Source organism: Globicephala melas, chromosome 1 (genome assembly GCF_963455315.2).
Source record: "Globicephala melas chromosome 1, mGloMel1.2, whole genome shotgun sequence".
NCBI lineage: Eukaryota > Metazoa > Chordata > Mammalia > Artiodactyla > Delphinidae > Globicephala > Globicephala melas.
In genome coordinates, this window is record NC_083314.1 from 106631611 (window position 1) to 106644057 (window position 12447).

Consider the following 12447-nt stretch of genomic DNA (forward strand, 5'->3'; position numbering starts at 1 on the left):
TCTCAGAAACTGAGGGATTGAGCTCTCTGAGAGGGAAGGAGGTTCCCCAGCTGAATCTGAATTAATCCTCGAAGAGAATATTTTATGGAAGGTAGAGGACTGCCTAACACGGAGTGTCAAACCTGACAGTTCCTGTCAAAAGGAAGGGTAATTGTTGCCTAACTTCATAATTTGGAAATTTAAACCCATGTAATAAGAACTGGCTTTTTAAAAAAATAAATTTATTTACTTATTTATCTTTGGCTGCATTGGATCTTCCTTGCTGCACACGGGCTTTCTCTAGTTGCGGTGAGCAAGGGCTGGTGGCTTCTCTTGTTGCTGAGCATGGGCTCTAGGCACACGGGCTTCATTAGTTGTGGCACGTGGGCTCAGTAGTTGTGGCTCGTGGGCTCTAGAACACAGGCTCAGTAGTTGTGGCACACAGGCTTAGTCGTTCCGTAGCATGTGGGATCTTCCCAGACCAGGGCTCGAACCCGTGTCCCCTGCATTGGCAGGTAGATTCTTAACCACTGTGCCACCAGAGAAGTCCCAAGAATTGGCTTTTTTGTATTACCTTAAATAATCTACTAACTGTGTTTTTTAAAATTTTCTCTTCCATCTCCAAAATTTTGGAGAAATATATCTCATTTTTAAGCAGTTAACTGGGGCTTAAGAATGGAATTCTGATATGCCCAAGTATCAACTTTGGTAAATCTCCCCAGAACTGATTTATGTTCTGCTCCATTATAATTTACTCTATTCCTCTGCACCTTGTTTCTCTGGGATGAATGTTAAGCTGTACCTGTGAAAGCCTGGGTTTTAGGGTGAGCAGCTTCTAGATTTCAGCATGGCTCCACCACTTATTATCTCTCTGAGCCCCACATTCTTTTCTTTTTTCAAAAACATCTTTATTAGAGTATAATTGCTTTACAGTGGTGTGTTAGTTTCTGCTTTATATCAAAGTGAATCAGCTATACATACACATATATCCCCATATCTCCTCCCTCTTGTGTCTCCCTCCCACCCTCCCTATCCCACCCCTCTAGGTGGTCACAAAGCACGGAGCTGATTTCCCTGTGCTATGCGGCTGCTTCCCACTAGCTATCTATTTTACATTTGGTAGTGTATATATGTCCATGCCACTCTCTCACTTGGTCCCAGCTTATCCTTCCCCCTCCCCATGTCCTCAAGTCCATTCCCTGTCTGCATCTTTATTCCTGTCCTGCCCATAGGTCCTTCAAAACCATTTTTTTTTTAGATTCCATATATATGTGTCAGCATACAGAATTTGTTTTTCTCTTTCTGACTTACTTCACTCTGAGCCCCAAATTCTTTATCTGAGAAATGACAATAATAATAGTACCTACCTCCCAGAGTTACTGTGAGAATTAAATAGATACTCAATGTTCATTCTTATTAGCAGTATTGATGGAAATATTAATGGAAATACATACAAACCCAGTTTCTATGCTGATGTTTCATAATCTTCTTAGTGTTCAGGTTTATCTCTTGAAATGGATAGGAGGAAAGTGTCAGTGTACCTGAACACAAAAGGAGTTTCTCCTGAATAGAGCTAGACATAGACAAGGCAGGCGCAGGCAAATGATAACAAGGGATTATTCAGAACACCACAGCCTGAAGGCTCCATAACTACCAAATGCCTCCTCAGCTCTTGCCTAATATTCCGGGATCAGAAATCTAATCATTTGGGCTTCCACAACTACTGAAGCCCACGTGCCTAGAGCCCTTGCTCTGCAACAAGAGAGGCCACTGAAATGAGAAGCCTGTGCACCGCAACGAAGAGTAGCCCCTATTCGCTGCAACTAGAGAAAGCCCGCGTCAGCAACAAAGACCCAATGCAGCCAAAAGTAAAATAAATAAAATAAATTAACCCCACCCGCACACACACACACACAAGAGATCTAGTCATTTAAGTAAAGGCTTGAATTCCCTGATGGTCCAGTGGTTAGGACTCCGCACTTCCACTGCTGGGCCCCAGGGTTCGATCCCTGGTCAGGGAATTAAGATATCACAAGTGGCGTGGCGGGGAGCAAAAATTAAATAAATAAAGGTTTTATTCAAATGTAAATACAAATACTGCTGGTAAAGATAACCATGGAGTGAATAATTTAAAACCTTCCTTTCTTAAGAAGAGGTTTTGAATGAGATTATGAAGGAGAAAATATGGGGGCAATGAACAGACTTCTGATAACCATAAAAAGAGAGAAAAAGTTAGAAAATTGAGAAGAGGTGGGCCTCAAAGACAAACTTGAAGGATTTAGTGGTTCAAATGTTAATAGTTAAGAGAGTCTGTTTGCAAAATCCTGAGAGTGTAGCAGATTATGAATGTGGGCAGTGTTAGACAAGCCAACATGGAGAGTGGATATTTCAGTCTGTGGGTGTTGTCTTCGAAACCAGAGTGAGTGGTTAGGTTTGCTTTCCTCTCACTCTTAAATTGCTTAACCTCACCACCAGAATTTATCTGGGCTAATTTCTCTGGAAAATCATGTGGTCTTGGAAATTGAGAGCTAGAACTGAGGGTAACAGTGAGTGCGCTGGCCACTCTCAGACCTGGGGCTCTTGGCTTTGAGATAGTTTCCGTGATTTCACCAGAGACTTGGGGACTAAGCATACACAGGAGATCTATTTGAGACCAAAAAGATTCCCTAGAACACGGACTTGTCAGGAGTCAGACAAGCCTAGGTTTGCATCCTGACTCAACGGCTTACTCATTGTGTGACTTTAAGCAAATTACTTAACTGCTCTAAACCTCAGTATCATCATCTGTAAAACAGGATTAATAATACTTACCTCATAGGGTTGTGAATATTTTTTTAACATCTTTATTGGAGTATAATTACTTTACAATGGTGTGTTAGTTTCTGCTTACAACAAAATGAATCAGTTATATATATACATATGTTCCCATATCTCTTCCCTCTCCCTCCCTCCCACCCTCCCTATCCCACCCCTCCAGGCGGTCACAAAGCACCGAGCTGATCTCCCTGTGCTATGCGGCTGCTTCCCACTAGCTATCTACCTTACCTTTGGTAGTGTATATATGTCCATGACTCTCTCTCGCTTTGTCACAGCTTACACTTCCCCCTCCCCATAGCCTCAAGTCCATTCTCTAGTAGGTCTGTGTCTTTATTCCTGTTTTACCCCTAGGTTCTTCATGACATTTTTTTTCTTAAATTCCATATATATGTGTTGGCATATGGTATTTGTCTCTCTCTTTCTGACTTACTTCACTCTGTATGACAAACTCTAGGTCTATCCACCTCATTACAAATAGCTCAATTTCGTTTCTTTTTATGGCTGAGTAATATTCCATTGTATATATGTGCCACATCTTCTTTATCCATTCATCTGATGATGGACACTTAGGTTGTTTCCATCTCTGGGCTATTATAAATAGAGCTGCAATGAACATTGTGGCACATGACTCTTTTTGAATTATGGTTTTCTCAGGGTATATGCCCAGTAGTGGGATTGCTGTGTCATATGGTAGTTCTATTTGTAGTCATTTAAGGAACCTCCATACTGTTCTCCACAGTGGCTGTATCAATTTACAATCCCACCAACAGTGCAAGAGTGTTCCCTTTTCTCCACACCCTCTCCAGCATTTATTGTTTCTAGATTTTTTGATGATGGCCATTCTGACTGGTGTGAGAAGATATCTCATTGTAGTTTTGATTTGCATTTCTCTAATGATTAGTGATGTTGAGCATTCTTTCATGTGTTTGTTGGCAGTCTGTATATCTTCTTTGGAGAAATGTCTATTTAGGTCTTCTGCCCATTTTTGGATTGGGTTGTTTGTTTTTTTGTTATTAAGCTGCATGAGCTGCTTATAAATTTTGGAGATTAATCCTTTGTCAGTTGCTTCATTTGCAAATATTTTCTCTCATTCTGTGGGTTGTCTTTTGGTCTTGTTTATGGTTTCCTTTGCTGTGCAAAAGTTTTGAAGTTTCATTAGGTCCCATTTGTTTATTTTTGTTTTTATTTCCATTTCTCTAGGAGGTGGGTAAAAAAGGATCTTGCTGTGATTTATGTCATAGAGTGTCCTACCTATGATTTCCTCTAAGAGTTTGACAGTGTCTGGCCTTACATTTAGGTCTTTAATCCATTTTGAGCTTATTTTTGTGTATGGTGTTAGGGAGTTATCTAATTTCATAGTTTTACATGTACCTGTCCAGTTTTCCCAGCACCACTTATTGAAGAGGCTGCCCTTTCTCCACTGTACATTCCTGCCTCCTTTATCAAAGATAAGGTGACCATATGTGCGTGGGTTTATCTCTGGGCTTCTTAACCTGTTCCATTGATCTATCTTTCTGTTTTTGTGCCAGTACCATACTGTCTTGATTACTGTAGCTTTGTAGTATAGTCTGAAGTAAGGGAGCCTGATTCCTCCAGTTCTGTTTTTCATTCTCAAGATTGCTTTGGCCTTTTGGGATCTTTTGTGCTTCCATACAAATTGTGAAATTTTTTGTTCTAGTTCTGTGAAAAATGCCAGTGGTAGTTTGATAGGGATTGCATTGAATCTGTAGATTGCTTTGGGTAGTAGAGTCATTTTCACAATGTTGATTCTTCCAATACAAGAACATGGTATATCTCTCCATCTATTTGTATCACTTTTAATTTCTTTCATCAGTGTATTATAGTTTTCTGCATACAGGCCTTTTGTCTCCTTAGGTAGGTTTATTCCTAGATATTTTATTATTTTTGTTGCAATGGTAAATGGGGGTGTTTTCTTGATTTCACTTTCAGATTTTTCATCATTAGTGTATAGGAACGCCAGAGATTTCTGTGCATTAATTTTGTATCCTTCTACTTTACCAAATTCATTGATTAGCTCTAGTAGTTTTCTGGTAGCATCTTTAGGACTCTCTATGTATTCTCATGTCATCTGCAAACAGTGACAGCTTTACTTCTTCTTTTCCGATTTGGATTCCTTTTATTTCCTTTTCTTCTCTGATTGCTGTGGCTAAAACTTCCAAAACTATGCTGAATAAGAGTGGTGAGAGTGGGCAACCTTGTCTTGTTCCTGATCTTACTGGAAATGCTTTCAGTTTTTCACCATTGAGGACGATGTTGGCTGTGGGTTTGTCATATATGGCCTTTATTATGTTGAGGAAAGTTCCTCTATGCTTACTTTCTGCAGGGTTTTTATCATAAATGGGAGTTGAATTTTGTCAAAAGCTTTCTCTGCATCTATTGAGATGATCATATGGTTTTTCTCCTTCAATTTGTTAATATGGTGTATCGTGTTGATTGATTTGCGTATATTGAAGAATCCTTGCATTCCTGGAATAAACCCCACTTGATCATGGTGTATGATCCGTTTAATGTGCTGTTTGATTCTGTTTGCTAGTATTTTGTTGAGGATTTTTGCATCTATGTTCTTCAGTGATATTGGCCTGTAGTTTTCTTTCTTTGTGACATCCTTGTCTGGTTTTGGTATCAGGGTGATGGTGGCCTTGTAGAATGAGTTTGGGAGTGTTCCTCCCTCTGCTATATTTTGGAAGAGTTTGAGAAGGATAGGTGTTAGCTCTTCTCGAAATGTTTGATAGAATTCACCTGTGAAGCCATCTGGTCCCAGGCTTTTGTTTGTTGGAAGACTTTTAATCACAGTTTCAATTTCAGTGCTTGTGATTGGTCTGTTCATATTTTCTATTTCTTCCTGATTCAGTCTTGGCAGCTTGTGCCTTTCTAAGAATTTGCCCATTTCTTCCAGGTTGTCCAATTTATTGGCATAGAGTTGCTTGTAGTAATCTCTCATGATCTTTTGTATTTCTGCAGTGTCAGTTGTTACTTCTCCTTTTTCATTTCTAATTCTATTGATCTGAGTCTTCTCCCTTTTTTTCTTGATGAGTGTGTCTAATGGTTTATCAATTTTGTTTATCTTCTCAAAGAACCACTTTTAGTTTTATTGATCTTTGCTATCATTTCCTTCATTTCTTTTTCATTTATTTCTGATCTGATGTTTATGATTTCTTTCCTTCTGCTAACTTTGGGGGTTTTTTGTTCTTCTTTCTCTAATTGCTTTAGGTGCAAGGTTAGGTTGTTTATTCGAGATGTTTCCTGTTTCTTAAGGTAGGATTGCATTGCTATAAACTTCCCTCTTAGAACTGCTTTTGCTGCATTCCATAGATTTTGGGTCATTGTGTCTCCATTGTCATTTGTTTCTAGGTATTTTTTGATTTCCTCTTTGATTTCTTCACTGATCACTTCGTTATTAAGTAGTGTATTGTTTAGCCTCCATGTGTTTGTATTTTTTACAGATTTTTTCCTTTAACTGATATCTAGTCTCATAGCATTGTGGTCGGAAAAGACACTTGACACAATTTCAATTTTCTTAAATTTACCAAGGCTTGATTTGTGACCCAAGATATGATCTATCCTGGAGAATGTTCCATGAGCACTAGAGAAAAATGTGTATTCTGTTGTTTTTGGATGGAATGTCCTATAAATATCAATTAAGTCCATCTTGTTTAATGTATCATTTAAAGCTTGTGTTTCCTTATTTATTTTTATTTTGGATGATCTGTCCATTGGTGACAGTGGGGTGTTAAAGTCCCCTACTATGAATGTGTTACTGTCAATTTCCCCTTTTATGGCTGTTAGTATTTGCCTTATGTATTGAGGTGCTCCTATGTTGGGTGTATAAATATTTACAATTGTTATATCTTCTTGGATTGATCCCTTGATCATTATATAGTGTCCTTCTTTGTCTCTTCTAATAGTCTTTATTTTAAAGTCTATTTTGTCTGATATGAGAATTGCTACTCCAGCTTTCTTTTGGTTTCCATTTGCATGAAATATCTTTTTCCATCCCCTTACTTTCAGTCTGTATGTGTCTCTAGGTCTGAAGTGGGTCTCTTGTAGACAGCAAATATATGGGTCTTGTTTTTGTATCCATTCAGCCAATCTGTGTCTTTTGGTGGGAATATTTAGCCCATCTACATTTAAGGTAATTATAGATATGTATGTTCCTATTCCCAATTTCTTAATTGTTTTGGGTTCGTTATTGTAGGTCTTTTCCTTCTCTTGTGTTTCTTACCTTGAGAAGTTCCTTTAGCAGTTGTTTTAGAGCTAGTTTGGTGGTGCTGAACTCTCTCAGCTTTTGCTTGTCTGTAAAGGTTTTAATTTCTCCATCAAATCTGAATGAGATCCTTGCTGGGTAGAGTAATCTTGGTTGCAGGTTTTTCTCCTTTATCACTTTCAATATGTCCTGCCAGTCCCTTCTGGCTTGCAGAGTTTCTGCTGAAAGATCAGCTGTTAACCTTATGGGGATTCTCTTGTGTGTTATTTGTTGTTTTTCCCTTGCTGCTTTTAATATGTTTTCTTTGTATTTAATTTTTGACAGTTTGATTAATATGTGTCTTGGCGTATTTCTCCTTGGATTTATCCTGTATGGGACTCTCTGTGCTTCCTGGACTTGATTAACTATTTCCTTTCCCATATTAGGGAAGTTTTCAACTATAATCTCTTCAAATATTTTGTCAGTCCCTTTCTTTTTCTCTTCTTCTTCTGGAACCCCTATAATTCGAATGTTGGTGTGTTTAATGTTGTCCCAGAGGTCTCTGAGACTGTCCTCAGTTCTCTTCATTCTTTTTTCTTTATTCTGCTCTGCAGTAGTTATTTCCACTATTTTATCTTCCAGGTCACTTATCCGTTCTTCTGCCTCAGTTATTCTGCTATTGATCCCATCTAGAGTATTTTTCATTTCATTTATTGTGTTGTTCATCATTGTTTGTTTCACCTTTAGTTCTTCTAGGTCCTTGTTAAATGTTTCTTGCATTTTGTCTATTCTATTTCCAAGATTTTGGATCATCTTTACTATCATTATTCTGAGTTCTTTTTCAGGTAGACTGCCTATTTCCTCTTCATTTGTTAGGTCTGGTGGGTTTTTATCTTGCTCCTTCATCTGCTGTGTGTTTTTCTGTCTTCTCATTTTGCTTATCTTACTGTGTTTGTGGTCTCCTTTGTGCAGGCTGCAGGTTCGTAGTTCCTGTTGTTTTTGGTGTCTGTCCCCAGTGGCTAAGGTTGGTTCAGTGGGTTGTGTAGGCTTCCTGGTGGAGGGGACTAGTGCCTGTGTTATGATGGATGAGGCTGGATCTTGTCTTTCTGGTGGGCAGGTCCACGTCTGGTGGTGTGTTTTGGGGTGTCTGTGGACTTATTATGATTTTAGGCAACTTCTCTGCTAACGGGTGGGGTTGTGTTCCTGTCTTGCTAGTTGTTTGGCATAGGATGTCCAGCACTGTAGTTTGCTGGTTGTTGAGTGAAGCTGGGTGCTGGTGTTGAGATGGAGATCTCTGGGAGATTTTCGTCGTTTGATATTATGTGGAGCTGGGAGGTCTCTTGTGGACCAGTTCCTGAAGTTGACTCTCCCACCTCAGAGGCACAGCACTAACTCCTGGCTGCAGCACCAAGAGCCTTTCATCCACACAGTTCAGAAGAAAAGGGAGAAAAAGTAGAAAGAAAGAATTAGTAGAAGTAGAAAGAAAGAAAGGAGGGAGGGAGGAAGGAAGGAGGGAAGGAAGGAAAAAAAGAAAGAAAGAAGATAAAGTAAAATAAAATAAGATAAAATATAATAAAGTTATTAAAATAAAAAATAATTATTACGAGAAAAAAAAACGGACGGATAGAATCCTGGGACAAATGGTGGAAGCAAAGCTATACAGACAAAATCTCACACAGACGCATACACATACACACTCACAAAAAGAGGAAAAGGGGAAAAAATCATAAATCTTCTCTCAAAGTCCACCTCCTCAAAATGGGATGATTCGTTGTCTATTCATGTATTCCACAGATGCAGGGTACATCAAGTTGATTGTGGAGCTTTAATCCGCTGCTTCTGAGGCTGCTGGGAGAGATTTCCCTTTCTCTTCTTTGTTCTCACAGCTCCCAGGGGCTCAGCTTCGGATTTGGCCCCGCCTGTGCGTGTAGGTCGCTGGAGGGCGTCTGTTCTTCGCTCAGACAGGACGGGGTTAAAGGAGCCGCTGATTCGGGGGCTCTGGCTCACTCAGGCCGGGGGTAGGGAGGGGCACAGAGTGCAGGGCGAGCCTGCGGCGGCAGGGGCCAGTGTGACGTTGCACCAGCCTGAGGCGCGCCGTGCGTTCTTCCAGGGGAGTTGTCCCTGGATCCCGGAACCCTGGCAGTGGCGGGCTGCACAGGCTCCCCGGAAGGGGGGTGTGGATAGTGACCGGTGCTCGCACACAGGCTTCTTGGTGGCGGCAGCAGCAGCCTTAGCGTCTCATGCCTGTCTCTGGGGTCTGCGCTTTTAGACGCCGCTTGCGCCCGTCTCTGGAGCTCCTTTAGGCAGCGTTCTTAATCCCCTCTCCTCGCGCACCAGGAAACAAAGAGGGAAGAAAAAGTCTCTTGCCTCTTCAGCAGGTCCAGACATTTCCCTGGACTCCCTCCCGGCCAGCCGTGGCGCACTAACCCCCTCAGGCTGTGTTCACGCTGCCAACCCCAGTCCTCTCCCTGCGCTCCGACCGAAGCCCAAGCCTCAACTCCCAGCCCCGCCCCCCCCCCCCCCCCCCAGCGGGTGAGCAGACAAGCCTCTCGGGCTGGTGAGTGCTGGTCGGCCCCGATCCTCTGTGCGGGAATCTCTCCGCTTTGCCCCCCCGCACCCCTGTTGCTGTGCTCTCCTCCGCGGCTCCGAAGCTTTCCCCCTCCGCCACCTGCAGTCTCCGCCCGCGAAGGGGCTTCTAGTGTGTGGAAACCTTTCCTCCTTCACAGCTCCCTCCCACTGGTGTAGGTCTCGTCCCTATCCTTTTGTCTGTTTTTTCTTTTTTCTTTTGCCCTACCCAGTTACGTGGGGGGTTTCTTGCCTTTTGGGAGGTCTGAGGTCTTCTGCCAGCGTTCAGTAGGTGTTCTGTAGGAGTTGTTCCACGTGTAGATGTATTTCTGGTGTATCTGTGGGGAGGAACGTGATCTCCACGTCTTACTCTTCCGCCATCTTCCTGGAAGTCGGGTTGTGAATATTAAATAATACAGTTCATGTTAAGTGCCTAGCATTATATTGGGTGCATAGTAAATGCCCAAAAAAGTTTAGGATTTTTGTAATCACTTTTATATGGAGGTATGATGGTTTGTCTTACTTGGCTAGGCTATGCTATTTATTCAGTCAAACATTAATGTAAGTATTGCTGCAGTGGTATTTTATAGATGTGGTTAACATCTACAATCAGTTGGCTTTAAGTAAAGGAGATGATCTTGATAATGTGAATAGCCCTCATCTAATAAGTTGAAGAACTTAATAGCAAAAACTGAGATTTCTTGGAGAAGAAATTGTCTCAAGTATGTAGCATAAAATCATGCTTGAGTTTTTAGTCTTCCAGTCTGCCCTACCAGATTTCACATTAGCCAATACCCACAATCACATGAGCCAATTCCTTAAAATAAAGGAATTGTGTGTGTGTGTGTATTCTATTGGTTCTGTTTCTCTGGAGGACACTGACTGATACATGGGTTATACTATGGGCACAGATCAACACAAGAGGCTTAGAAAATCCAGTTGAGAGAGTGGAAAGAAGGAGAGAGGGCAAGAGAGGTTACAAGAAAAATAGTATCCTCTAAACAGCTCCATAAACCCAATTAGAATTTCCACAGGAAGTGGGAGTCCCTCAACTAGTGTGCAACCCAAAGTGGCTGCACAAAGCTGGGCCTGGTCCCCCCAGAGGAACTGCTACTCGCTCTTACTGAGGATCTTCTTCCACTCTGAGTTGCTTGCTTAACCACACCCCTTCCTCTGTGGTCCTGTGGGATTCACTGGGAGGAGCGGTCAGAGGTGCTTCTTTCCTCCTGGCTCAGGGACTGAGGACTGAAAGATGCTGTACCACAGTCATTGCAGGAACACTGGCCCTCTCAGCCTCCTATTCCTTAGTGGCTCTGGAGAAAGTCAGATGGGAACAAAAATCTCCTCCAACCCCTAAGGATTCCAAGGATGGACTCTCTCCTGCTGTGTGTCACTTACTGTTATATGTTTCCAAAAATACTACAGATATAACATAGTGATTGGAATCAGAGTTGGAAATTCCTCTCTTAGAGTCCCAAAGGGCACCCAGCTATTAATTAGAACTCAGATAAAATAACTGCTGCTTCTGGGCAATGAAGCAGTTAATTAAGCAGAATTTGTTTAGATAATACTCATATTAAAGATTCAGATTTTTAAAATTCAACTTGTCAAATGAGTCAAGAACCACTCACTTCATACTCTGCTTAAAATTACTTAAAAATCAAGGCATTACTATGCTTTGGAGACCATCTGAATAAAGGGAAACCTAAGAGGCACAGTACCAGTGTGGACTGTCTCAGTGAGAAGCTTTTCTTTGTATTACAAACATCAAATGCTTAGCTGATCAAACATGGCCAATTATACACTCTTTTGTCTCGCTTAAGTTTCTTGCACCATGGGTAACTTTCTAACTTATCATTAGCATCTTCTACCTCCATCTATTCTCCCTACTTCCATTGTTTCACCTTTCTGAAATTCCAGCTTTATCAGATCATGATTAATAATGAGCTTCCTCTGATTTAAACCTGGGTACATAAAACAGTAATATCTATATTTTCTATTTAAAATTCTATAAGACTTTCTTCCCTTGTAAAAAGTGTTTCCAAAGATAGATCAAGATCATTACAATATCAGTGGATGTTTATTGGAAATTATGTCATTGTTTGGACAAACTAATTTTGAAAAAGTTTGAGCTGAGTTAGGAACTAATTACGTCCCATCAGGTGTTCATATGTTTCCCAGGTCCTACTCAAGGGTAGGAAAAAAGGGTCTGTGGACAAGATTAAGCATGGAAAGACGTGATCCTTAGGATACTCAAGAATTTTCTAAGCCAAAAAGCACAAAAGAAAGTGATAAGGAAGGAGAAATTAATCAACGTGAAAACTGTTGATAAAATCTTGGGTGACTAACCTGAGGAATCAAATTGAAGGGCCAGAATGGGTAGACAGTGAAACTGATGTCCATGAAACTGAAAGACCAGAATGAAGAGGCAAGTATTGAGTAGATATTGATAAAATTTTGTATTGGTAGAAATATGTTTCATCCTATTTTCCATGAAAGAAATAATTTGAGGAAGAATGAAGCTGTAAAATCATAGAGAAAATGCTGTTCATTTGACCAAAATCTGAGTTTTGATTTCATTTGTATCTCTGTCTACTCTGTGTCTACATCCAGGTGGCTCAGTGTGTTTGAGGTAAAAGCACAACCATACTGACTGCTCTCATTTTAAATTTGTGACTATGCACATCAAGTGGGCCATTGATGATGCCTGGCAATCATATTATATTTCTCTAGTGAATTTATTTTTTCACTCTCCTAGACAACTATTTCATACTTTCCTATTAGCTACATCTTCCACTTCTTCTTCTCCTTCTTCTTCTTCTCCTCCTCCTCTTTCTTCTTCTTGTCTTTCCCCTTCCCCTTCTTCTTCTTCTTCTCCTTCC

At 40.8% G+C, this 12447-nt stretch overlaps 1 non-coding gene across 1 annotated transcript; it reads left to right on the top strand.

Annotated features, from left to right (window-relative positions):
* The first annotated feature begins 1927 nt into the window (after positions 1-1927).
* TRNAG-UCC (transfer RNA glycine (anticodon UCC)) lies at positions 1928-2000 on the top strand. Its single transcript has one exon. It is a non-coding gene; the product is annotated as a tRNA-Gly (tRNA).
* The last annotated feature ends 10447 nt before the right edge of the window (positions 2001-12447 follow it).